We start from the raw sequence: 26,430 nt of genomic DNA on the forward strand, positions 1-26,430 counted from the left end.
GGAGTATGGAGGGTATGACAGTGGGCAGTATGTGCAGGGGAGGAGTATTGAGGGTGTGACAGTGGGCAGTATGGGCAGGGGAGGAGTGTGGAGGGTATGACATTGGGCAGTATGTGCAGGGGAGGAGTATGGAGGGTATGACAATGGGTGGTATATGCAGGGCAGGAGTATGGAGGGTATGACAGTGGGCAGTATGTGCAGGGGAGGAGTATGGAGGGTATGACAGTGGGCAGTATGTGCAGGGGAGGAGTATGGAGGGTATGACAGTGGGCAGTATGTGCAGGGGAGGAGTATGGAGGGTATGACAGTGGGCAGTATGTGCAGGGGAGGCGTATGGAGGGTATGACAGTGGGTGGTATGTGCAGGGGAGGAGTATGGAGGGTATGACAGTGGGTGGTATGTGCGGGGGAGGAGTATGGAGGGTATGACAGTGGGTGGTATGTGCAGGGGAGGAGTTTGGAGAGTATGACAGTGGGTGGTATGTGCGGGGGAGGAGTATGGAGGGCATGACAGTGGGTGGTATGTGCAGGGGAGGAGTTTGGAGGGTATGACAGTGGGTGGTATGTGCAGGGGAGGAGTATGGAGGGTATGACAGCTGGCAGTATGTGCAGAAGACAAGTGCCAAGGGTATAACATTCAATATTGGGACAATTTGGTAAAAATACATTGAAGTCTATGCAGAAGGGGAAATTAGGATTTTTTTTTTATTTTTGGGGCTCATTCAGATGGATGATTAGTTCTGTGTTTAATGCAGTTGCTGTCACTGGCAGACATTTTTTCTGCTTCTAACATATCAACTTCAGGGACAAGTTTACTTGCTGCCCAGTATATCCCACCGATTTTCAGATGCCATTGGAAGGAGATAATTAATTTTACCTACTTAACCTGTCAGTGGTTTTAAAGTTATGGCTGATCAGTGTAAATGACCATGCAATCACCCTGAGCAATAACATATGGCTACTACATCAAGTTCATGTAGACAAGCCCAAGCTAAAGTTAAAAAACGTGAAACTCCACAGCAACACCAGATAATCCCAGGGAGCTTACATTCTTCCCATGCACTGACATACATTACTTACAGGTATAGCTGCTATGGGGCCCGAGGACTCCTATCCCCTTCATAGAATGGGTTCCTAAAAAAATCAGTACCATACAAATTACAAATGACCAGGCTGGCTGGAACGGGGGCACCTACTTTGTATTAACACTATTATAAGGCTCGGTCCACAACTATGCAGTTTGCTTCTGATCCGTTTCTGTAGTGCTTTTTGCAGTGCGTTTTGCGTTTTTGTACGCGCATTTTCCCCGCATTTTTTTTTTTTGCTTCTGTTTTGTTTTTTTGTCCAATTTGTTGTTGGGCAGGTTAAAAACTGCAAAACGTAAATCGCGGCAAAATTGCAGTAACATCGGGGCAAAAAAAACGCACGACATGCTTTCCTTTAGCTTCTCCATTGAAGTCTATTGAACCAAAAATGCACCATTTTGCATTTAAAGCGGTGTTCCAGCCTCACCTCCCCCCCTCCAAAAATTAAAAGTCAGCAGCTACACACACTGTACACATACTGTAGCTGCTGACTTTTAATAATAGGACACTTACCTGTCCTGGAGTCCAGCGATGTCGGCACCGCAGCTGATGTTTCCATCGGCTGTCGGGTGCTGCCGCCACCATTGTCGGTAAGGGAACCCGGCAGTGAAGCCTTGCGGCTTCACAGGCGGGTCCCTAATGCGCATGCGCAAAGCGCGCTGCGCATTTGGTTTGGCTCGGCGGCGGGGGAAGGAGGAGGGGGCCAAACTTCCAGGGGACGGCGCCGCGGCGCCGTCTCCTGGAAGTTGGGAAGTGTACCTGTCAAAAACAGGTACCCGTTCCCCCTCCCGCCTGAAAGGTGCCAAATGTGGGGGAAGGAGGAGGGGGCCAAACTTCCAAGGGACGGCGCCGGGGCGCAGTCTCCTGGAAGTCGGGAAGTGTACCTGTCAAAAACAGGTACCTGTTCCCCCGTCCCCCCTGAAACATGCCAAATGTGGCACGCACCGGGGGGGGAGGGATGCAAATAAGCGGAAGTTCCACTTGTGGGTGGAACTCTGCTTTAAGTCCTTGACCCTTCCAAAAAATGGAGCAGCTGAAAAAAGCATAGATATGAACGTGTCCCATTGGAAACCATGTTAAATGGACTGTAGTGCGTTTCTGCAAAAAGCACTTAAAAACACATAGGTGTGAACAAGGGCTAAGGCAGGATTTTAGGTATAAGAAAAAAAAAAGTGGAAATCTTCAGGTTTTCTTCAGGTTTTTACAGTAATCAAAAAAAAAAAAAAAAAATGCCATTTCACCCGGTAGTGGCATTTAGGGAGTTAATTAAACGCCTCCTCTGTCCTAGTCGTAGCACGGCCCCATCTGGATTTACGGCTTAATAACCGTTCAGTTTTCTTCCTTTTATCTTTACATGAAAGCTGGTGGAGTCCCCGGTGATGTTATAAAAGAAATGGGTTTGACTGATTGCCAGCTTCTGCAGAGAACTCCCCCATCCCCGGCAAACTCCTCGCCAGAGATGGTGCAAACATTCCGCCTGCGGCATTCTGAAGGGCCTAGATGTTCCCTTTATACCTACATATGCCAATTTCATCATATTTATGATATGGGTAGTTATGGCTGGAATCTGGTAAAATTTAGACTTTATTTTTTGAAAGCAGGATCCCAAAAACATTAAAGTGGACCTTTCATGAAGTTGCAAGGTTCAGTATTTGACCAGCCTCACCTCAAATAAAATAAGGCAAAGTTAAAGTGATATTAAACCTTCAGTTTTCTAAGCACTTCTAGGGGCTGATTTAATCACTTCTATAGCGTCTTATCCTTACCTACACTATATTACCAAAAGTATTGGGATGCCTGTCTTTACACGCACATGACCTTTAACCACTTAAGCCCCGGAAGATTTTACCCCCTTCCTGACCAGGGCCTATTTTGCGATTCGGCACTGCGTGACTTTAACGGACAATTGCGCGGTCGTGCGACGCTGTACCTAAACGAAATTGAGGTTCTTTTTTTCCCACAAACAGAGCTTTCTTTTGGGGGTATTTGATCACCTGTGCGATTTTTTGATCATGCGCTGTAAACAAAAAAAGAGCGTCAATTTTACAAAAATAACAATATTTTTCACAGTTTTTTATATGAAATTCCCCCCAAAAAAAAGTAAAAATCAAAATTTTTTAACATTTTCGGCCAATTTGTTTTATGCTACATATGTTTGGTAAAAAAAAATCTCAAAAAGCGTATTTTGATTGGTTTGCGCAAAAGTTATCGCGTTTACCAACAAAGGGAAAGATTTTTGTCATTTATGTTTTTTTTTTTTAACGAGTAATGGCGGCGACCTGCGATTTTTTTTGCGGTACTTACGACATTGCGGCGGACAGATCGGACCCTTGACTGACATTTTTGACACTTTTGGGGTTACCAGTGACATTACTACAGTAATCAGTGCTATACATATGCACTGTTACTGTAAAAATGACACTGGCAGTGAAGGGGTTAACTGTATTGGAGAGGGAGGGGTTAAGTGTGTCCTAGGGGCGTGCTTCGAACTGTGATTGGACATGGCTACTGGTGTAAGAACAGAGATCAACGGTCCTACATAGTAGAACCGTCTGATCTCCATTCTTACACAGGGAAGAATGACAGGCGGCTTGTTTACATCAGCCGCCTGCCTTTCTTCCGGTGTCACGGACGATCGCGAGTGCCCGGCGAACATCGGGTCCGCTGGGCACACGCGCGGGGGGGTCCGCGTGGGAGCGGGAGCGCGCCTCCGGCGGCACGCGCTCACTCCCTAGAAGCCTCACAGGCAGAGCGACGTAGCCCTATGTCGCTCTGCCTGTGAGGGGCTGACCGCCTCAGTAAATAGTCGTGCGGCGGCCGGCAAGTGGTTAATGGCATCCCAGTCTTAGTCTGTAGGGTTCAATATTGAGTTGGCCCACCCTTTGCAGCTATAACAGCTTCAACTCTTCTGGGAAGGCTGTCCACAAAAATTGCTTGTAAGGCATCTACTGAGTGCGGCCAAATCTGTCATTCCTAAATACTGGAAAACCTCTCGAGTCCCCACAGTTACTGAATGATTACATGGAGTAGAATCAATCAACGCAATGGAAGAGTTCTGGCTGGCGTGTTCGGAGGCTGCTATAGCACCTGATGGTATAGAGCAGTGATGGCAAACCTTGGCACCCCAGATGTTTTGGAACTACATTTCCCATGATGCTCAACTACACTGCAGAGTGAATGAGCAATGAGCATCATGGAAAATGTAGTTCCAAAACATCTGGGGTGCCAAGGTTCACCATCCCTGGTATAGGGATGTGTCTTTTCCCTTCTCTCTTATTTGGTACTGGATGGTTTGTGCACTAATTGGGGCATTGTGCATCTGGAGATCCATAGTTTGGAGTCTCTATTAATTGGTTGCCGTTTAGGATTGTTTACACCTAAATCTATGTATGGTAGATACCCTTCGGCTATTATATATCTTTCTCTGAGGGATGGTGGCTATTTATTGGCCCATCTTTATTTGGTTTTAAGCTTTTCACAGATTAGATACAATGTTTATATCTCGGCTCTGATCATGCTCTGTTGAAGCAGACATTGGATCATATTCTTGATACTATATGAGTGTATAAAACATCAAATACAGTATGTGGATCCTGAAGAAGCCCCGAATTCGGGTGAAACGTGTTGATCAATATCCTTTTGCATCTGTAATTGTACTTGCTCATCCCGTAAAGTTGAGTCGACTATATATGTTTGTGATAATGCTATTGCTTTATTGACTAATCCAGATTATTTTTTAACATTTGATGTATTATTAAATTGATTATGTGTTTATTTTATTGTAGACTATTATATTATTAGCAATTATTACACAACCTATTAGGCACTGAGAAATTCCCTTTTTTTCCCGCCATCTCCTCCACGGGGAGGAAAGGTCGGGGCCTTCTGTAGAAGAGTTGGAAATGCTTGAACGGCCCTGGTTCCCGGATAATCCATCATATACTGTATGTGTAGGACTGGATATACCTTTGCTCTTTGAGTGAACTCTGTTCAGATGGATTATAATTACATCCAATTCAATATACATAACCTGTTGATACTAGAATTTGTTTCCTATTTCTTAAGTCTCCACTTTTCTCTGATACTTTTACTTTTCCTGATTATAATGTACAAAGGAATACATGTTCACGATGGTTTGAACAAGTTTAACCACTTTACCACCGGAGGATTTTGCTGTCTTACGTCTGGGCCACTTTTTGCGATTCGGCACTGTGCGACTTTAACTGACAATTGCGCGGTCATGCAACACCGTACCCAAACGAAATTTACGTCCTTTTTTTCCCACAAACAGAGCTTTCTTTTGGTGGTATTTGATCACCTGTGCGATTTTTACTTTTTGCGCTATAAACAAAAAAAAGCGACAATTTTTAAAAAATAACAATATTTTTCACATTTTTTTATATGAAATTCCCCCCCCCCCCCCCCCCAAAAAATGTACAAATCCAAATTTTTTATCATTTTAGGCCAATTTGTTTTCTGCTACATATTTTTGGTTAAAAAAAATCACAATAAGCATATTTTGATTGGTTTGCGCAAAAGTTATTGCACTTACTAACTAAGGGAAAGATTTCTGTAATTTTTGGTGTTTTTTTTTTTAATGAGTAATGGCGGCGATCTGCGATTTTTTTTTTTGCGGGACTGCGACATTGCGGCGGACAGATTGGACCCTTGACTGACATTTTTGACACTTTTGGGGGTACCAGTGACATTACTACAGTAATCAGTGCTATAAATATGCACTGTTACTGTAAAAATGACACTGGCAGGGAAGGGGTTAATTTTATTGGAGAGGGAGGGGTTAATGTATGCCTGGTGCTTACTAACGTGTGTGGGGGGAGGTGACTGAGTGACACAGGGACAGATCACATGTTCAGCTATGCTGAACCCTGCAATCTGACTCTGCCTGTCACTTAGGAGATCCGCCCGCTTTGTTTACACAAGCGGGCGGATCTCCAGACTCAATTTCCTGACGATCGGGGAAGAGCAGCGGTGATCGCCGACGCTCCTCCCCTAGCCCGACTCCCGCTGTGACTGAATACAGTGGGAGCGAGCCTCCGGCGGCGCGCGCGTGCCGCCAAGAAGGGGGAGTGTCTGCCGACGTAGGTCTACGTCATCAGACCTACAAGAGCTACTTTGCCGCAGTAGAGCTCTAGTGAGCAGACGGCAAGTGGTTAAGTCTAATGTTGTGGAGTGGCATTCACTGATCTTGACTATATATACCTTTTACTGTTTGCAAAATTGTGCTTGTACATGTGGGACTTTAAATGAGGTTGGCAGTCATAGATAAATATTAAATAATAATGTAAGATATTTATGGAAAATTTTGATAATTTATTACATATTACATAAAAGGTACAGAGATATCAGAATAAATATAAATATACAAATCAAAAGCTGGACATGAAGTACATCAATTCATAAAAAATATATCTTTACATCATAATCAATGAATAAAAAAATCCGTCAATACATTTAATATATAAACAACATGTAGTCAGTCTTCAAATAGTATATCTTCATATTTAATAGGCTCTACGCGTTTCGTGGCTCTATGTCCACTCATCAGGAGCTAGTTTTGAGACTTTGAGTCTGTAAACATAAATTGATATTTAGATGTATAATAATATATATATTATTTTAATATAATATTATATAATATATATAATATATATTATATTATAATATAAATATTTATTTATTTTTTTATTTTTTGCACATTCAAGCATGCTCTCATTTCCTGCATACACTCTACACATTAATTTGACACACTCTGGTCATCCTCATACATCTCCCTGCTATCCTGATAACACCTTGGGTATTGTTTGGTACACATATGATCACTATTATTTCCCTTCTTTTTCACATGTTTATATATCTCAATACAACCCCTATTTAATTACATATCAAATATGATGAGTATAGAATTAAATTGATATTTTGAGACATATTCTGTAATTATTCTTTTTCAGTCTCCTTCCTCTCTTCAGACTTTTTTGGTCACGATCTGTCCCTTCATGAATACATATTCAAGCGATGTCCATGCCCATATCTTTTGTTGGAACCATCGTAGCTACCCCTTCATTTCTCTCTTCCCTCGCTCTCCACCTCGGTCAATTTACCCGCCTCAACCCCGGGTGAGACAGTCTGCTGTGTGCTGGGAGATCATCCCCTTCCTTCTCAGAAGTCTCGCCTCTTTTAACTACTGTAGTAAGTAGTATTTTGTATTTATTTTGGAGCATTGGTTACTTCTCCGTTATGATTTTTTACGTTATCTTTCCCATATTTATTATACATCTAAATATCAATTTATGTTTACAGACTCAAAGTCTCAAAACTAGCTCCTGATGAGTGGACATAGAGCCACGAAACGCGTAGAGCCTATTAAATATGAAGATATACTATTTGAAGACTGACTACATGTTGTTTATATATTAAATGTATTGACGGATTTTTTTATTCATTGATTATGATGTAAAGATATATATTTTTTATGAATTGATGTACTTCATGTCCAGCTTTTGATTTGTATATTTATATTTATTCTGATATCTCTGTACCTTTTATGTAATATGTAATAAATTATCAAAATTTTCCATAAATATCTTACATTATTATTTAATATTTATCTATGACTGCCAACCTCATTTAAAGTCCCACAACTCCTTGCCTTTTTCCACATGTACACTAGGGATGGAGGTCCAGTCATTTTATATATTGCAGATCATGAATCTCCCTCCCCTCTCTCTCTGTGCTTGTACATGGTTGTAAAACCTCTTTATACTAATAACATTTCTATTGAAAAGAAATTATATATATATGTGTGTATATATATATATATTTTTTTTTTTCTTTTAACACTGATCACTGTATTGGTGTCACTGGTTCCCACAACACAGTGTCAAAAGTGTCAGATTGTCCACCGCAATATGAAAGTCCCGCTATAAGCTGCTGATCGCCGCCATTACTAGTATAAAGAAAAAATAATTCCAGTTTATATAGTTTGTAAATGCAAAATTTTGCCCAAACCAATCAATGATCGCCTGAGAGGGGACATGATAGCAATTTATAAATATCTCAATGGAGATCTCAGCATAGAAAAAAAGCTATTCAGTCGAAAGGATTGCATGAGGACTCGAGGGCATACAATGAGATTAGAGGAGAAGGGTTTTAACCTCAGGCAATGTGGGGGGTTCTTTACTGTTAGGGCTACAAGATTGTGGAATTCTCTACCACAAGAGGTGGTTTCTGCGGGCTTTCAAAAGACTCTTAGATGTACATCTCAAGGATCAGAACATTCAGGGGTATGAGAGATGATTACGGCCACACACACCTACACAGGTTGAACTGGATGGATTATTGTCTTTATTCAACCTCAACTACTATGTAACTATGTAATATATGCTTATTGGGAGTTTTTTTTTTACCAAAAACATGTAGCAGAATACATACTGGACCAAATTTATGAAGAAATTCGATTTTTACTTTTTTTTTTGGATATGTTTTATATCAGAAAGTAAAAAATATATATTTTTTTTCTTCAAAATTGTTGGTCTTTTTTTTGTTTACAATGCAAAAAATAAAATAAAAAATGCAGAGGGGATTAAATACCACCAAAAGAAAGCTCTGTTCGTGGGAAACAAGACAAAGACTATTTATACCTTTTAGGCTCCGTTCGCACCTGAGCGTATCGTTTTCAGGCGTTTTTATTTTTGGGCTTTTTTCAGGTGTTTTTCAGACGTTTTTCAGGCGTTTTTTGCAGGTGTTTGGAGGCAGGCATTGACATCTAACAAAAATGCCTGTAATCTGCCAAAAAAGAAGCTCATGTACTTTTTTGAGCTTCAGGCGTTTCATGTTTGCTCTGTGCACTGTGTATCAAGCAAACAATTTTTTTTTTGTCCATCCTTTTTTGCGTCTCAGTGGTGCTGACATTCTGCAACCACTTCCTATTTTAATGCATTCCAGCGATGGCCTCTTGGCATTTCTTAGGGTGGGTTTCCTGATAGTAACAACAGTGGACCTGTACTTGTGTAAAATGTGAATGTAGGCTCCGGATCAGAAACCTACATGACAGGGTGACAACGCAGGAGCACAGGTGAGGTACAGGGACAAGAACATTGTCACCCTATAGCAGGACGTGCCTGAAAGAGGAAGTAAACCCTCCTCAGGAAGTTGTACCTATAGGTAAGCCTATATTAAGGCTTACCTATAGGTACTGTAAATATCTCCTAAACATGTACCGTTTAGGAGATATTTACCTTTAATGCAGCCAGTGACGTCACTGGCGCATGCGCTCTGAAGGAACGGCAGATCGTGCCGTTCCTTCAGAGCCCCGTGCTGTGACCGTCGGCTCCCGCGCGCGTGCGCGGGAGTGACGTCACCGCGGCTCCGGCCAATCAGATGGCCGGATGCCGCGATCCCGGAAGACGGGCGACTATACATGTCGCCCGTCATACAGGTAAGCGGACGGCACGGCGGGGGCTCGTTCTAAGGTAAGTATTTCATAATGAGCTACTATGCGATGCATACTAGCTCATTATGGGTTTCTCTTTCAGGATGTAAAGAAGAGAAAATTTTTTTTTCTCGGTTTACAACCTCTTGAACAGGGGCCTTCATGGCAGGATCACCATATATTCTTTTAATAAAATCTGCAAATTAAAAAAATAACTTCTAAAACGACATTAACAGTTTAAAACTTATGTGCGATTTTACTGATTTGGTTTACAAAAGACAAAATGGAAAGAAGAAGAATTCCTAGGGGCTGATTTAATGGACAGTACAGAGGTTAGCAAAGAGATCCCGCTGAGAAAAAAGAAGCTTCCATACGGAACTGACAGGTTCACTTTTACCCCCCCCCCCCATTCCTAGCACTGTCTGCCAAAGACTCAGAGAGAGATGAAGGCAGCCGGGCCTTTTGTGACATATCCGCTAATAGCCAGACCGATGTACTGTGCACACAACTGTCCCCAGGTGTCAGTAATATCGACTGCTTGATCTCCTATTGCTGTGTTAGAGTACAATTATAGAGGGTTTTTTAATTTTTTTTTTTTTAAATAAATGGAAAATGGAAAAAATATTTAAAATTAATATATTATTATATATTATTGTTATTTTTATTATTTTAAAATAATAATATATTTAAATATTAGTTATTGTGTATGTATAGATAGATATATAGATACAGTATGTATAATTATACTGTATAAATATATACTGAATATATCTCTCTCTCTCTATATATATATATATATATATATATACATACATATATATATATATATATATATACACATATATATATATATATATATATATATATATATATAATATATATATATATATATACAGTAAAACCTTGGATTGCGAGCATAATTCGTTCTGGAAGCATGCTTGTAATCCAAAGCACTCTTATATCAAAGCGAATTTCCCCATAAGAAATAATGGAAACTCAGATGATTCGTTCCACAACCATTTATTCATAAGTCCTTCAGTTTATAGTCCATATAAAAAGATTATAGCATTGCATTATAACCATAAAATGTCCATCCACAAATAGCCGCTTCCACAAGGGGATTAGAAGCAAATTCCAGCAGGAGCTACAGAGTATCAAAGAGAAGAGAGGCGCCTCTAAGTGTAGCAATATGGTTCCATTTAATGAAGGTTCAACATTTAGCAACTCACATGGTTGATGAATAAAACAGGCACATCTAAGTATGCAGGCATCCGGGGTAAAGCTGTCCACATAGACTATCTTCTGCACCGCCGGCTGCCAGTCTGTAATTCTGACCGGGAAGACCACCCTGCAGTAAAGCGATCTGAAAGCGAGGGGCAGCATGGAAGGGATGACGTAGATGGCGGTGCGGAGGATGGTCTATGTGGACAGCTTTAGCCCTGATGCCTGCATCCTTAGATGTGCCTGTTCCCATCATCAGCCATGTGAGTTGCTAAATGTTGTACCTTCATTACATTTAACCATATTGCTACACTTAGAGGCGCCTCTCTTCTCTTTTATACTCAGCTGTGACTTGAGGCTACTTGTATATCAAGACATCGCTTGTATATCAAGTCAAAATTTATTTGAAAATTTAGCTTGTCTTGCAAAGCGCTCTTAAACCAAGTTACTCTCAAACTAAGGTTTTACTGTATATATATTGTGTGTGTGTGTGTGTATATATATATACACTGCTCAAAAAAAAAGAAAGGAACACTTTTTAATCAGAGTAAAGCATCACTTTTTAATCAGAGTAAAGCATCAAGTCAATTAAACTCACTCCTGGGATATTTATCTGGTCAGTTAAGTAGCAGAGGGGGTTGTTAATCAGTTTCAGCTGCTTTGGTGAAATGAAATTAACAACAGGTGCACTAGATTTTAAAATAATAAAATATTTAAAATGTAATAATTTAAATACATTTAAAAAAATTTAAATGTGTGATTGTGTATGTATAGATAGATAGATAGATACAGTATGTATAATTATACTGTATAAATATATACTGAATATCTCTCTCTCTCATATATATATATATATATATATATATATATATATATATATATATATATATATACACACACATATATATATATATATATATACACATATATATATATATATATATATATATATATATATATATATATATATATACTGTGTGCATATATATACACATATATATATATATATATATATATACTGTGTGCATATATATATATACTGTGTGTGTATATACGTATATATATATATATATATACATACTGTGTGGGTGTGTATATATATATATATATATATATATATATATATACTATATATATATATATGCACTGCTCAAAAAAAATTAAGGAACACTTTTTAATCAGAGTAAAGCATCAAGTCAATTAAACTCCTGGGATATTTATCTGGTCAGTTAAGTAGCAGAGGGGGTTGTTAATCAGTTTCAGCTGCTTTGGTGCAATGAAATTAACAACAGGTGCACTAGATGGGCAACAATGAGACAACCTCCAAAACAGGAATGGTTTTACAGGTGGAGGCCACTGACATTTTTTTCCTTACTAATCTTTTCTGACTATTTTTAACTAGTTTTGCATTTGGCTAGGGTCAGTGTCACTACTGATAATATGAGGCGATACCTGGACCCTATAGAGGTTGCACAGGCAGTCCAACTCCTCCAGGATGGCACATCAATACGTGTCATTGCCAGAAGGTTTGCTGTGTCTCCCAGCACAGTCTCAGGAGCATGGAGGAGATTCCAGGAGACAGGCAGTTACTCTAGGAGAGCTGGACAGGGCCATAGAAAGTCCATCAGCAGGACCGGTATCTGCTCCTTTGTGCATGGAGGAACAGGGTGAGCACTACCAGAGCCCTACAAAATGACCTCCAGCAGGACACTGGTGTGAATGTCTCTGACCAAACAATCAAACAGACTTCATGAGGGTGGCCTGAGGGCCCAACGTCCTCTAGTGGGCCCTGCGCTCACTGCCTGGCACCATGGAGCTCGATTGGCATTTGCCATTGAAAACTAGAATTTGCAGGTCCACCACTGGCACCCTGCGCTTTTCACAGACGAGAGCAGGTTCACCCTGAGCACATGTGACAGACATGAAAGGGTCCGGAGAAGTCGTGGAGAACGTTGTGCTGCCTGTAACATCGTCCAGCATGACCGGTTTGGTGGTGGGTCAGTGATGGTCTGGGGAGGCATATCCATGGAGGGACGCACAGACCTCTACAGGCTAGACCAGTCTTTTTCAGCCAGGGTGCCTAGAGGTTTCTCCAGGGGTGCCTTGGCAAAATGCTTAAAAATTGCACCAAAATGGTATACAAGCCAGCAGCTGGACGAAGCCTGCCTTTTAGTTACACAAAGTTTTTATTGTGCACCTTCTTTTATTGTGCCCCTAGACCTTGTCCACAGGTTTTATTGTGCACCTTCTAGCCTCCGGCGTCCTAACAACCAATGGCCCTCCCCTGTCCCTCTCTGCCAGCGCTGGGGTCACATTAGCTGAGTGATGGAGAAACACTGAGGGAGAAGAGAAACATTGGAATACTAGTCAGTACCAGTGTGGAAAAGTGTATTTGATTTGGAAGAATAAATAACCTCAAACTTTGGGTGTTCTACATGTGTGGATGTTGATGTAGTATACTGTATAAAGCTATTACAATAGATTTTTTACATTTTAGAATGAGGTGCCTCGAGACTGTCTATAATTTTAGAGGGTGCCTTGAGATTGTCCATGATTTTAAAGGGGATTGGAACCATTTGGAATAGATCTATAAACTTGGGGAGAATATTCAATTTTACCGCATTTATTCTTCCCAGCCATGAAAGAGGTCCATGTCTCTGAGAGTTCAACTGGTCCTTCACCTTATTCCGCATTGGTATATAATTACCCTTATACAAAGTCGCTAAAGATGTAGTTAATTTAATATCCAGATATCCCAGTTCCTCTCTACACCATACAAAAGGGAATTTAGGCTGAATTGGCCTTTCTCTCTTTGGAATTGTAATATATTTAAGATCTTCGATTTAGCCTGGTAACTTTGAAATTTGATAACTTCCCATATCTCCTTAGTTCCTCCAGCACTATCCGGAGCGTTCACCTAGGGTCAGAGATAAAGAATAATACATCATCTGCTTATGCAGCCACCTTGTAATCCTTGCTCCCTACTCTCACCCCTCTAATATCTGAGTTTTTACGAATTGCTGCTAGTAAAGGTTCTAGTGCTAAGACAAACAACATTGGGGAAAGGGGGCACCCTTGCCTAGTCCCATTGTCAGGGGAGGGCTGGCAGCCTTAGGCCTGGGGGGCAAGTCCAGTCAAGTGGCACATTGAACCTTCGATTCAGCTCACCATCCATGCCCACCTGGTTTTATAACAGATATTGATGTTATGAAGCAAGACAAACATGATGCAATGTGGTAACATAATTTAATGTTAATAGCAACAAAGGAGGTTTAACAAAAATACATGACATCACGCCAGGCGGGGCCCAGGATGCTTCTGTTGGGCAGAGATCACTCTGCCTGGCAGGGAAGTGATTGTGTTAGTATTGTGCCAGCCAGGTGCAGGAGCGTACTCTGCACACTCATACTGCTCCACTGCAGCTCTGCAATTATAACATTGTGTAGTGGCGAACAGCAGCTGTGTACAGTGTCTGACCCCTACATGAATCCAGCCCTGAGTGCGGCCTTTTTACCCAGCATCAGAGCGGCCCGGGGGGCAATTGCCACCCTGCCCCCCTTCCCAGTCCTCCCCTGCCCATTGTGCAGTTTGAAGGGGGAGGACAAACCGCCATTCACTCTTATTCTTGCCCTTGGGTCCATTGTATCATCCTTTCTCCAATACCTAGATATCTTAGGGTTTCTAACATAAAGCCCCAGTCAACCCTGTCAAAGGCCTTTTCTGTATCTATAGACAACATTACGGCCGGTGTTCCCTTCTTTTTTACTTTGTGGCTCAAAAAGAGTGACTTAAGGCAGTTGTCCCTCCTGACCAGACAGGGGCTCAGGGGCAAGTACAAACCAGAGGCCCATGGTGCAGCGACTCGGCCCCCCTCCCACTCTCCCTCTTCCTGGCTTCCTCCTGACCCCCATTCCAGGATAAAGCTCCACTCCAGGTACTACTCACCGACTGAACTCAGGGCTGGCCGGGGGAGGATAGTCTCCAGTGGGGCTCTGCTCAGACACAGTTTGCACAATCCATGCTGGGGGGGGGGAGGCCTGCATTCTGTCCTTGTCTTCATCCCGCACTCACCAGGAATTCTTTAGGCATGTCTGTGGCAGAAGTGGGGCAGCTTTTTTACAGGGCATCAGAGCGGCCCAGGGGGCAATTACCCCCCTGCTGCTCCCTGGCCCAGTCCTCCCCTGCGACCAGACACAAATCCCACCTGAGCGTTCTGTATCCATTTCGGCAGTAAAGGTTTTAATTTTTTTGCTATAATTTTAGCAGAAATTTTTATATCTGTATTTAAAAGAGAGATTGGTCTATAACTCGTCGGTGCCGCAGGGTCTTTCCCCTCCTTCAAGATAAGAGTTATGTAAGCAAGCAAAGACTTCTCTCTTAAATTCTCCCCTTTTCCCACTATATTGAAATATTCAACTAATTGGGGGACTAGGATTTTTTGGAACTTTTTATAGTACAGGATAGAGTATCCATCAGGACCCGGGCTCTTCCCCAGGGCCATGATCTTTATTGCCCACCCTACTTCCTCACGTGTAATCGGGGCCTCTAGATCCTCTAACTCCTCTCTGGGTACCCTTGGGAGATCGAGCTCCCACAGAAAATCCCTCGCAGCCATACCTACCTTGCCATTATCCCTACCTTCCTCTTTCTGTCTGACATTGTAAAGCTGACTATAATACGAGCGGAACACCTGAGCAATATCTGGGGAGGAATGCACTATTTCCCCATTCTCATTTTTAATTTTGGGAATATGGGATGCATTTTTTTTCTCCCTCACTGCTTTTGCCATCCATTTCCCAGGTTTATTTCCCCATTGGTATTTTTCTTTCCTGACTATATGAAATATGCTTTTTGTCCCTGTTCCATAAGTGCCGCCAATTCCCCTTAGATCTCAATTAGCTCTCGCTTCTCTGGGATGCCTTTAGGTCTAGTCTGTTGTTCCAATGTGTGGATCTCTCTAAGTAGCTGGTTCATCCTCTCCTTCTTTTCCTTATTTCTTTGTGTCCCAATGCCTAGTAATATCCCCCTTATATAAGCCTTATGTGATTCCCACAGGGTATATTGTGAGGTCTCTGGTGTGTCATTGATAGCAAAAAAACTCTCCAACTCCTTCTCTACTTTCTCAACTCTCTTGGGATCCTGAATGAGCGAGTCATTCCATTTCCAAGCCCTTTCTCTAGGTGCTGCTTTAGGTAAATCTAGCTGGCTGGATCATCACTGGGTCGTGATCAGAGAGTGTGTGTGATGGGCTTAATTGTCGCATCCTTAAGGGAGACTAAATGTTGGTGCCTTATTAAAATATAATCAGTCTTGAGTAAGACCCATGTACTGAGGAATAGCAAGTATAGTCTCTAAATTCTGGGTGTCTAACCCTCCAAGCATCCACCAACTGATACTCCCCCAATAGTCTCCTAATTTAGCTCTGCCATTGTAATGGGAGGCGGGAAGTCCCTGTCGATGAATCCAAGCGTGGGTCCAACCCCATATTTAGGTCCCCCGCTACAATAAGCCTACCCTCTTTAAACATCATCAATCTTTTCAGGGTTTTCTTCAAGAACTTATTTGGATGTCTATAGTAAATATTTGCAAAGGTACACTCCATATCAAATATTCTCCCCTTGAGAAACAAGAGCCTCCCCTCCGGATCTGCTAGCTGCTCCTTTAACATAAACACAATGCTCCTATCAAATCCAGTCGGCACTCCCCATGAGTGACTCGACATCGCGTCTCCATAAAACCACGTAGGGAAGAGGCGAGAGGACAACTTGGTCCCTGAGACATGTGTAATATGTGTTTCTTGCAGGAAGACCACTCCAGCCCCGTAATGGTGCAATTCTTTCATTACCTTGTGCCTTTTGCTAGGTGTATCTAGGCCTCTAACATTATATGACACTAAACTTATCAGAGCCATGGGTAGCCAAAGGAGCAGCTAACGTGTCTTTTTCTGGAGAGAAGTCCTGAAAAAAAAAGGAGACAAAGGACAAAAAAATAATAAAATAAAATAAATTAAATTAAATAAATAAAATAAAACAACCCACCCCATAACCTTTCCCAAGGAAGTTTTCCCATCGGAGGGTTGGATCATTGTCTAGATCTTATTTTTCATTCCATGTAGAGATCTGGTGATGCGCAACCATGTGCCACCTCCTGTCCATACTTTCCCAGGGGGCAACCACCCTAACGCTCTGATCCATCCCCACCCACTGGACCAGCAAACTCACCAACCCTCTTTGCAGAACAAGAGAAGGAGAGGGGGGAGGGGGAAAAGGGGAGGGAACACAAGGGGCCAACCACACCAGACTCTTACCCTATGCTTCCCCCCCCTGCTCACCCCCCCCTCTTCTCCCCCATTCGCCTACTCTCTCCTCCCACCCCCCCCCCCTCTCCACCAAAGACCACTGCTCCTTCCTCAACATTATTGGTACGTCCGCAATCTCCTCCCATCTCGGCAGGGGGCTGAATTGGTACATTCAGTTTGCTACAAAATTCTCTCAAATCCTCTGGAAATCTCAAAACCGCTGCACGCCCATCTTTTTTCCCCTTAAGACAGGCCAGGAAACCCCAGCGGTACTAGATATTTAGAGACCGCATTTGTTCTGTAGGGGTTGAAGTAGTCTCCTTCTTGCCAGGGTTTCAGCCGACAGATCGGCATATAGCTGTAAGTTTGCTCCTTCGAAAATAATCCCAGAAGAAATTTGGGCCTTTTCCATAATTATCATCTTTTCTTCTACATAATGAAACCTCACAACCACATCTCTAGGGATACCCCCAGCCTGGCTTCGATATCCTCCCAACCTGTGCATTCTATACATTTTTAAGGTTTCCAGAAGCTCCTTTCCCAACAATGGGTTAAAGATGCCTCCTCCTGCTTCTCAGGTAGGCCCTTTATTTGCACGTTTTTCCTTTGATTTTGGTTCTCCTGATCCTCTCTAGCTTATATGATAAGGATCGGTTAGCTCTCTGCAGCGACTTCATCTGGTTACTCAAATCCTCTAATAATTGATCATAAACATCCAGTCTCCCCTCTATTTCCTCCACACGGCCAAACACTTTTCCGATGTCTACCCTGACTGCCGCTATGTCCAATTTAAGAGATGTTTCCAATTTAGCCAGCAGCTGTGCTAGAGTTTCTTTAAGAAGAGGTAAACTTGCTTGGGGTTCCTCCAGATCAGCATCTCCTAGGGCTGAGCTTTCCCCTTTAGAGCCTCCACTTTGCACTTTAGGTCCCCCTTGAGGAATCCCTCCAGAGCTTTTTGGTCTAGTTGCCCCTAGACTGCTGATCCTCCCTGCTGGAAGTTCTTCCATTTTAGGTTTTTACTTTCCCATCCCTGACCACCCTGAGGACCCCTGTCTAGGGCTATCGAGCCCCTCTTCCACCATACTGGTCTCTGTTGACATGTAACGCTGGATACCTCCTGGGCTAGGGGTGGGTTGGTTTACTTTGTTAGCTTTTAATTTTGCTTTCATTCTCAGTGCCAGGTGGTCTAGGTTGTAGTGAGTAAAAATGAAGATAGGGAGAGGTGCCTAAGCATCCATGAGTAATTATCCCCAGGAAAGATCAGCAGCTTTGAGCGGCGCAGAGATCAGCATGCGTGCGTGCCCCCTTCAAAGCTGTCAGTGACAGTGTGTTGGCCGGGCGGGCCCCTCCTGAGGCATCACGAACTTACCTCACGACACTGACACTCACGGACGGACCGGACAGACGGTGACCTGCAGCAGTGCTTCTTCTGCGACTGCGAACTTCCGAGTCCCGACCACTCCGACTCCTCACCCGGGCGCGGCGGCGGCTCTCCTCTCTCCGGTGGGCGGGAAGGTGATCACGTGACGCCGGGGTGGTGCACCGCCCCCACGCGTCACGTCACCAGGTCCCAGGATGTCCTCCTGTGATTGGTCCAGGCTGGAGTCTGGACCAATCACAGCCAGGACATCAGAAAAGTGGGGAGTGTCAGGGCGCATTGCTCTGCGCCCTGATGACCCCCAGAACGCCGCCAATCAGCGCCTCTGCCCACTGCTAGGGGCAAAAAAAGCGCAGTCTCTAAAGACAAGGGGAACACAGGTCTATTAAGCCACTGATAGTATAGCTGAGGGTATAAGAGGAGAACCTTCAAAATATACAGCAGTCATCTAGAGGAAATAGACCCTTTGATAATTGTTATGGGGAACCACCTTGACACTGTAAAGATTTTCCCTCATAGTCCGGATACAAGCTTTGTCACTTTCTCTTCTTTAGGGGGGGCCCTGCCGGGCAAGTACAGGGGTCTTCATCATAGTTTCCCCCTTTAAAAGGCTCTCACAGACTCTTCCACTTGAGTCCCCCCAGAAGCAGGCTTACCACTCCAGAGAACAAGTTTAGGGGGGGCGAGACACCACAAGACTCTCCTACTCAGACGGCTTCCGCCGATGGAGGTGAATGGAGATCCGGCGAGCCCAACATCAATGGAGCGGTGGGTAGATGCTTCTCGGTCTCGGTTGCGGTAGGAGAAGAAGTCAGGAGGCCCGGGTATCAGCAGTATGTAGTCCCTGCCAGCCCTGCATCCATACAGCCGGCCGATTCGCTTCAACACGGGCTCCAAAGAGCCTCAGGGGGCGGGAGTTCGGGCGGCGATCTGCCCACTCCAGCGTGAGTACGTGCGTCAACTCACGTCAGAGCTCCTCCCCCCTCCAAGTGCTGATCTGGACACGCACAGAGGCTGTGCGAACAGCAATGGATCACCCCCATTTATTTCTGAAGTTAAGATTACACACACAGCTAAATGAGTCAGAGGAGTGAGACCCCCTGCCTTCTCCCTCTTTTTTCGCTTTGTACAGCACCATACGGCGTTTCAGTAAAGAATAGTCAAGTAATCAAAAAAAAGAAAAAAGTAGTATTATGGGTAATTCCATGCTAGCCCTTCCCATGACAACTGTCCTCCAGCTTTCTGCACTATTCAGAACTGACACCATATTATATTATTTTTATTTCTTTCTGCACAGGGGGAACTAGGAGCCACAACATGAGTTTAGCTCAGGCCCAGTGATGGAGCTGCAGACGTGTCCCAGGGCTAAACAACAGCACTCTCCCATACAGCCAGCCAGGAAGACCCAGCCACCCAGCAAAAGCTGAAGCACATACAGTGAGTCGGATACGCCCTTTTACTGTAACATCTGCAAGAATACCCCGGTCTGGGCAATGAATGGGAAAGACGCCAAGTGTTACTATTGCTGAGTGCAGTATACACCAATGACCAACTAGAACCCACTTTGTTAGAAGCAGACAAAGATTCTAATTGGTCACTGTGGATTTGGCATTCTACATTAAGTCTAGATTCACATCTATGCGGTTGATGCATTTTTCAGGCATGTTTTGTGATGCGTTTTGCGTTTTTAAACCTCGCAATTTTTATGCATTTTTCATGCAGTTTTCATTTTGTGGGTTTTTTTTCCCTTTAAAAACACTGTATATACAGTAACTGCTTACTAAGGAGTGGGCCGGAAAGCCGGCCGCCTTGCCCTTAACAAACGATGAGTCATGAGATGTCAGTGGGGTTCCCCGCTGACAGCTGAATGTAAAAAAAAAGAATTGCCAGCAAAACAAATTGTGAAAAAAAAAATGGTGTGGGGTCCCTGCCCCCGATCCATACCAGGCCCTTCGGGTCTTGTATGGATTTGGAGGGAAAATCCACGCATAATGAAAAAAAAAAGTAAGGGGCGAGGTCACCCGGTGACTTCACCTGGTGGCCCTACCCCCTCAGACGTCACCGCCAGTGCATACTGGGCAGTGATGTCACAAGGGGGCAGGGTCACCTGGTGACATCACCGGGTGGCCCTGTCCCTTACCTATTTAAAGCGGAGTTCCAGCCTCAAATACCCTTTTAACTTAAAATACCCCTATAATACTAATCCATCGCCCTTTATAGAACCGCTATTCTCATACTTACAAGGTGTACAGTATTGGATTTTAGTCAAAGTCTTACTTTTAAAAACGCTGTCTGGGCACGGCCATCTTTGATGTGGGCATCTGAAGCTGCAGTGTAATCTGCTGTGTCCTTCTTCCTGATTCCAGGGAGTGTTCTGGGAGTTCTTCCTGATTCCAGCCTCCTGGGAGTGATGACAAACAGCTCCCAGGATGCAATGCAAAGGCGGAAGTGATGTCGGTGGCCGTGGCCACAGAGGGGGGAGAAGGAGGAAGTACAATTAAAAATGCCCTGAAAATAAGGTAAGGGACCCCCAAAAAAAATTGAAAATGCCCAATTGTTGATCAGCATAGTGAGCACTCCAGGAATCACTAAAGTTGCAAAATAGGCCGGAACTCCGCTTTAAGACCTAGAGCTGTCAGATGGAGGAGTGGGCAGTCGGCAATTAGCCTTCGATTAGTGCAGAGCTTTTTTTTGTTGGGGTCCGGCGGGCAGCAAGATTGACGATGGATCTTCACTGGAGGACATTACTTTTGGATTTTTAATAAAGGATTTCTATGTGACACTTTTTTTGGTGAATGAGTAGGGGTACAATGTACCCCATATTCATTCACATAGGGAGGGCAGGATCTGGAGACCCCCTTGTCAAAGGGGGCTTCCAGATGCTGAAAAGCCCCCCCACCCGCAGATCCCCACAACCACAGCCCAGGGTTGTGGGGAAGAGGCCCTTGTCCCCATCAACATAGGAACAAGGTGCTCCAGGGTGGGGATGTCCCAAAGCAGCCCCCCCATGTTGAGGGCATGTGATCTGGTATGGTTTAAGAGGAGGGGGAGGGGCGCTCGCTCCTGCCCTCCCTTTCCTGACAAGATATTGTACTCAGATGTAAATCTAGTGTCAATCACGCTAATCTACCAAGTACTAAGTCATATTTTGCTTGGGGATCAAATACTTATTTTACTCACCAAACTGCAACTTAATTTATAATATTTGTTTTATGTCTTTTTTTCTGGATTTTTGGTTGATATTTTGTCTTTATCATTTAAAATACACCTATGATAACAAGTATAGACCCTTCATTTCATGGGCAAACTTACAAAATCTGCAGATGATCAAATAATTATTTTCCCCTCTGTATTCAGTTAACTAAATAATAATAATAATAAAAAAAATATATATTAATGTCAAATGCATTCAAAAGGTTATCATCCCCAATGTGGTCATCCTATAACTCGCCAATATGCGTGTATTTTTGTGCTCACGCTTTTGTTTATTTATGGAAGATCATGTCTTAATAATAATAAATTAATGAATTAATAATAAATAATACATTTCTTAATATTAGCATTTCATAATAATAGATGTATCACCCTACAGGTAGGTGCTAGGTAAAAGTATAGTGGACTTTGGCTGCCTAACAGCATGGCCATGATTTCAGCTGGGCTGTCATGTCTCCCAGGTGTGGTTACTGAGAGGGGGAGTCTCCCCACTGGCTCTGTGAGATGATTCTCATTGGGCAGTGGAGGAAACCCAATCAGTGACTCAGTCAGGCTTGTATCTACCCCAGAAGGCAGATTCTGCCGCAGAGGATTCTGGGAGGGGGTATAAGTTTGAAGGGAACGCATGACGCAGCATCTTTGGTGGGAAGCAGAGTCCCAGGAGGGAGAGTACTGCTGTCTCTCCTCCTGTCAGAAGGATTGGTGTCTCGGGTGGCTGCCTGGGAATCCAAAGAGTGCTAAGCTGAGCTGCAGAGGGATCCGGTCTGCCGAGGACCAGTGGAGGAAGAGGGGTTTAGTTCCAGGAAAGCCTGCCAAGGTCGTGGGTACTGTGAACTGCCCCAAGGGGTCTGCCTAGTGTTAGAGGGGACCACTCCAGTGAAGGTCCCAGGGATCCAGGAGTCAGCTAGCTGTAAAGGGGGTTCCTAGTCAGAGGACCCTGAAGTGTTAGAGGGGCACCAGCTGTTGGGCCCTGAAGAGTCAGTGTACAGTGTGAAGTGTACCGAGTTAAGAGTTGCAGCAGCGCAAGCTTTTACAAGGAGCTACCTCATTCAGTGAAGGGCTGGAGGGAGCTGTTCAGGGACTTTTGAGCTAAAGCAGTGTCAGGAGTCAAGTGTCTACAGTCCTGGATCTTCTGAGTTAACCACTTAAGCCCCAGCCCTATTTTGGACACTTTTTGTTTACAAGTTAAAATCAGTATTTTTTCCTAGAAAACTACTTAGAACCCCCAAACATTATATATATTTTTTAGCAAAGACTCTGGAGAATAAAATGTCGGTCATTGCAATATTCTTTGTCACGCGGTATTTGCGCAGCGGTCTTTAAAACGCCATTTTTTTGGAAAAATTTAGAAAAATCACATTTCACTGCATTTAAAAAATACTAAACAGTAAAGTTAGCCCATTTTTTTGTATATTGTGAAAGATGGTGTCATGCCGAGTAAATAGATAGCCAACATGTTATGGTTTAAAATTGCACCCATACCCCCCCCCCCCCCCCCCGTGGGATGGCGACAAACTACAGGCAATAGAAATCTCAATAGGCGACGCTTTAAATTTTTTTAACGGTTACCAGTTTAGAGTTAGAGTGTAGCTCTTTTTTTTTTTTTTTTTAATCATTGCCCACTGGCGATCACGGCGATACCTCACATGTGTGGTTTGAACAGCGATTTCATTCGCGGCTCGACTTCCGTATACATTTTTTTTCTTGCGCGAGCTAACGGTGACGGGGGCGGCTAAAATTTTTATTTTTTTTTTCCTATTTATTTTATTTATTTTTTAACTTTGTTACAGGTTTTAAAAAAAAAAAAAATCTGATCACTTTTATTGCTGTCACAAGCAATGTAAACATCCCTTGTGACACCAATATGCAGTGACAGGTACTCTTTATGGAGGGATCGAGGGTCTAAAAGACCCTAGACCCCTCCACTACACTTTCATTTATGCAAAACGCCAAAAACGGCATTTTTGCATACAGCCGTTTTTTAAATTTGCTGCCTTTTGCAGCAGTGTAACCCGGAAGTGACGTCATGGACGCTGCCTCCGGGTTACGTCATCGGAGACCCGATCTAAGCCGCTTCTGGCTTTGATCGGGACTCCATCCAGCCGGCGGTGGGACGGGAGGCCCTGGCGAAGTGACGGAAGGCGGCGGGAGGGGGGGGGACGTCCCCTCCCGCTCACCGGGTAACAATCGAGCGGCTCCCGAGCCGCATCGGTCGTTACCGACGGAAAGCCGACCGATGGCTCTAAACCACGGTACCAGGATGGTGCCTCTAGCTAGAGGCATCATCCCGGTATTACACCGCAAAGTCTGCCGACGTAAATATACGTCACTTTGCGGTAAGTGGTTTTAACAGTCAAGTTAAAGTCGAGGGTTCAGCACAAGTTCAGTATCACAGTATCTGCAAGCGCCAGGAAGCGCTGGCAGATATTCATCTGGCGTCAGGAAAGCGCCAACGCGCATTTTTCGGTATAGTGTCCCAGACAAACCTAGTTGAGCCAGAGGAGTATCCCACTCATTCCCTTCTCCCATCCCCAAAATACAATAAACAAAAGCAACCAAAGATGGCGGAATGGTCATTGTCTCAGTCCTCACACCTTGGCAGACCCACCTCAGGCCCAATGCCTGGAAATACTGCTACACAGGGCTTTTTTTCAGCAGGAAAGCAGGGGAACGCAGTTCCGGAAACTCCAGCACTGAATGTATGCAGTGGCAAGGGGGGTAGTGGGGTGTGCTGAAGGGTCCAATGATGTCAGCTGCTAGGGGATCTATTTCTGCTGGGGGGGGGGGGGGTAGTTTGTTGCTAGTGGGTTCATTGTTGCTGGGAAGGATTCACTGTTAAGGGAGGGGTCTATTGTTGCTGGTGGGGTCTATGTTCCCAGGGTGGATCTGTTGTTGTAAGGCAGTATTTTGTTGCAAGTGGTCTATTGTTGCTGGAGGGGGGGTATTATGTTGCTAGTGGGCCAATTGTTGCTGGGAGGGATCCACAGTTAAGGAAGGGGTCTATTGTTCCTGGGGTGGATCTGTTGTTACGAGGCAGTATTTTTGTTGCAAGTGGTCTATGGGGGGGGGTCTATTTTTGCTTTGGGGGGGGGGGGGGCTATTGTTGCTGGCTGCATGGAATCCATTTTACTGCTTTTCTAATTATAATTACCAAATTTCATACCGATTACTTAGCACCACAAAATGATACCTGGTTTTGTTTTCTCTAAAGGAGGTGGTGCTGGGAGGTGGGTTGAGGGTGGAAACAAGGTACGGTGCTTGGAGGTGGGTAGGGGGGCAAAGACAAAGGGTATCTTGGGAGAGGGGAGTTCCTTCACCTCTTCTCTGAGAAAAAAAGCCCTGCGTGCTACATAAAAAAAAAATAATGTCAAATGCATTCAAAAAGTTATAGTCCCCTAATGTGGTCATCCTACAATACCTCGCCAATATGCGTGTAATTTTGTGCTCGCGCTTTTTTTTGAAGAGCATTTCTTGAAAACGATACACGGAGACGCAAACCATCTGAAGCAGCAAACCCAAGTGCATCTCTTGCCTTTTGAGTGCCAGAGAAATTTAGGTCAGCCCTAATCCAGGCTTAAAATCAGAAGCATAAATTGTTTCTTCGCAGAGATATAGGAAGTGTACAGTATGCATCGAGGAGCGCGTGCATTGCCCCCGGCTATTCGTCAATTGCTCATTCTTTCTTTTTCATAAGAAAAGACGTGCAAATAAATGCATGTATGCTATATGTATTCCTTTTGCTTCTTCTCCATGGAGGAGGAATAAATCGCAGAAAGGCTTATGGCATCAAAAGGTCTTTTCATAAAATGTTCATTTCTCTGACTGCGGAGAGAAGTAAAAGCCCTGTATTATTCTGGGGGGGGGGGGGGGGTACATCTGGGATAGCAGTTATGAAATGACAAGAATCTGTCTTATACACCTTAAAGTTGAACTCCAGACAGATATAAAACACATTTTTTATATTATGTATAAAAAAATATAAATTAAAAAAAAAAAACATTTAAAAAAATGTTTATATATACAGCCAGCAAGTATCTGTATTAGTCTTGATCCGTGGCTCCTGTATACCCCAGGCACAGCTGCATTATGAATTGGGGAGGGTGGTGCAGCACTAGAAGCCAATCAGGATGTGCTAATAGGGGGGACCACCAGTCCTCCTGTAGGGGGTAGAGATGATCGAACTTTTCAAAAGTTCGGTTCGGCCAGAACATCTGAACTTCCCGAAAGTTCGGCCCGGATTTCAGAACCCCATTGAAATCAATGGGACCCGAACTTCGGTAATCAAAAAAACACCATTTTGAAGCCCTAAAACCCAATAAATGCCCCTAAAAAGTGCCTAGGGTTCTGGGTCATACCCCAGGGACTATTAATCACATAAAAAAAAGTTCTTAAAAATTGTCATTTTTGATAGAGAGCCAATTGAAAAAAATTTAAAAAAATAATAAAAAATACATTTCTTTGGATTTAGTATCTGGGGGGTCTCAAAAGTGTACCTGTGAAGTTTCAGCTCTGTAGCATGTCCAGAACCAGAAAAAAAAAGATCGTTTGTATTAGGTCACTTATAGAACAGGTTAGTGGCTTCTCTCTTTTCACACATTGCCGGTTTAGTAGCAAGCGTTTTTTTGGGCATTTTTTGGGGTCTTTTGAGGCAGGCAAAACATCTGAACTTGTGTATACGGGTATATATACACACATACTTATATGTATATATACACCTAGACATATATAGGTGTAATAGTAGCAGAAATATATGCTTGCGCTAATGAAATAATTAACACTAATATGGC

General features: G+C 43.4%; 1 protein-coding gene across 4 annotated transcripts in view; it reads left to right on the forward strand.

The window, feature by feature from the left end:
• Positions 1-26,430, forward strand: part of LOC309561320 (G-protein coupled receptor 22-like) — a 59,063-nt gene that overhangs the window by 1,788 nt on the left and 30,845 nt on the right. For 3 of the 4 annotated variants that reach the window (XR_014225558.1, XR_014225559.1, XM_082265178.1), the window contains exon 2: positions 19,728-19,867. The exons of the other annotated variant lie outside the window; for it this stretch is intronic. The gene's annotated coding sequence lies outside the window, so the exon portion shown is untranslated. The remainder of the gene's footprint in view (positions 1-19,727; positions 19,868-26,430) is intronic. 4 annotated transcript variants of the gene reach the window in all.

This window comes from Pelophylax lessonae (assembly GCF_965119305.1).
Source record: "Pelophylax lessonae genome assembly, chromosome: 8".
Classification (NCBI taxonomy): domain Eukaryota; kingdom Metazoa; phylum Chordata; class Amphibia; order Anura; family Ranidae; genus Pelophylax; species Pelophylax lessonae.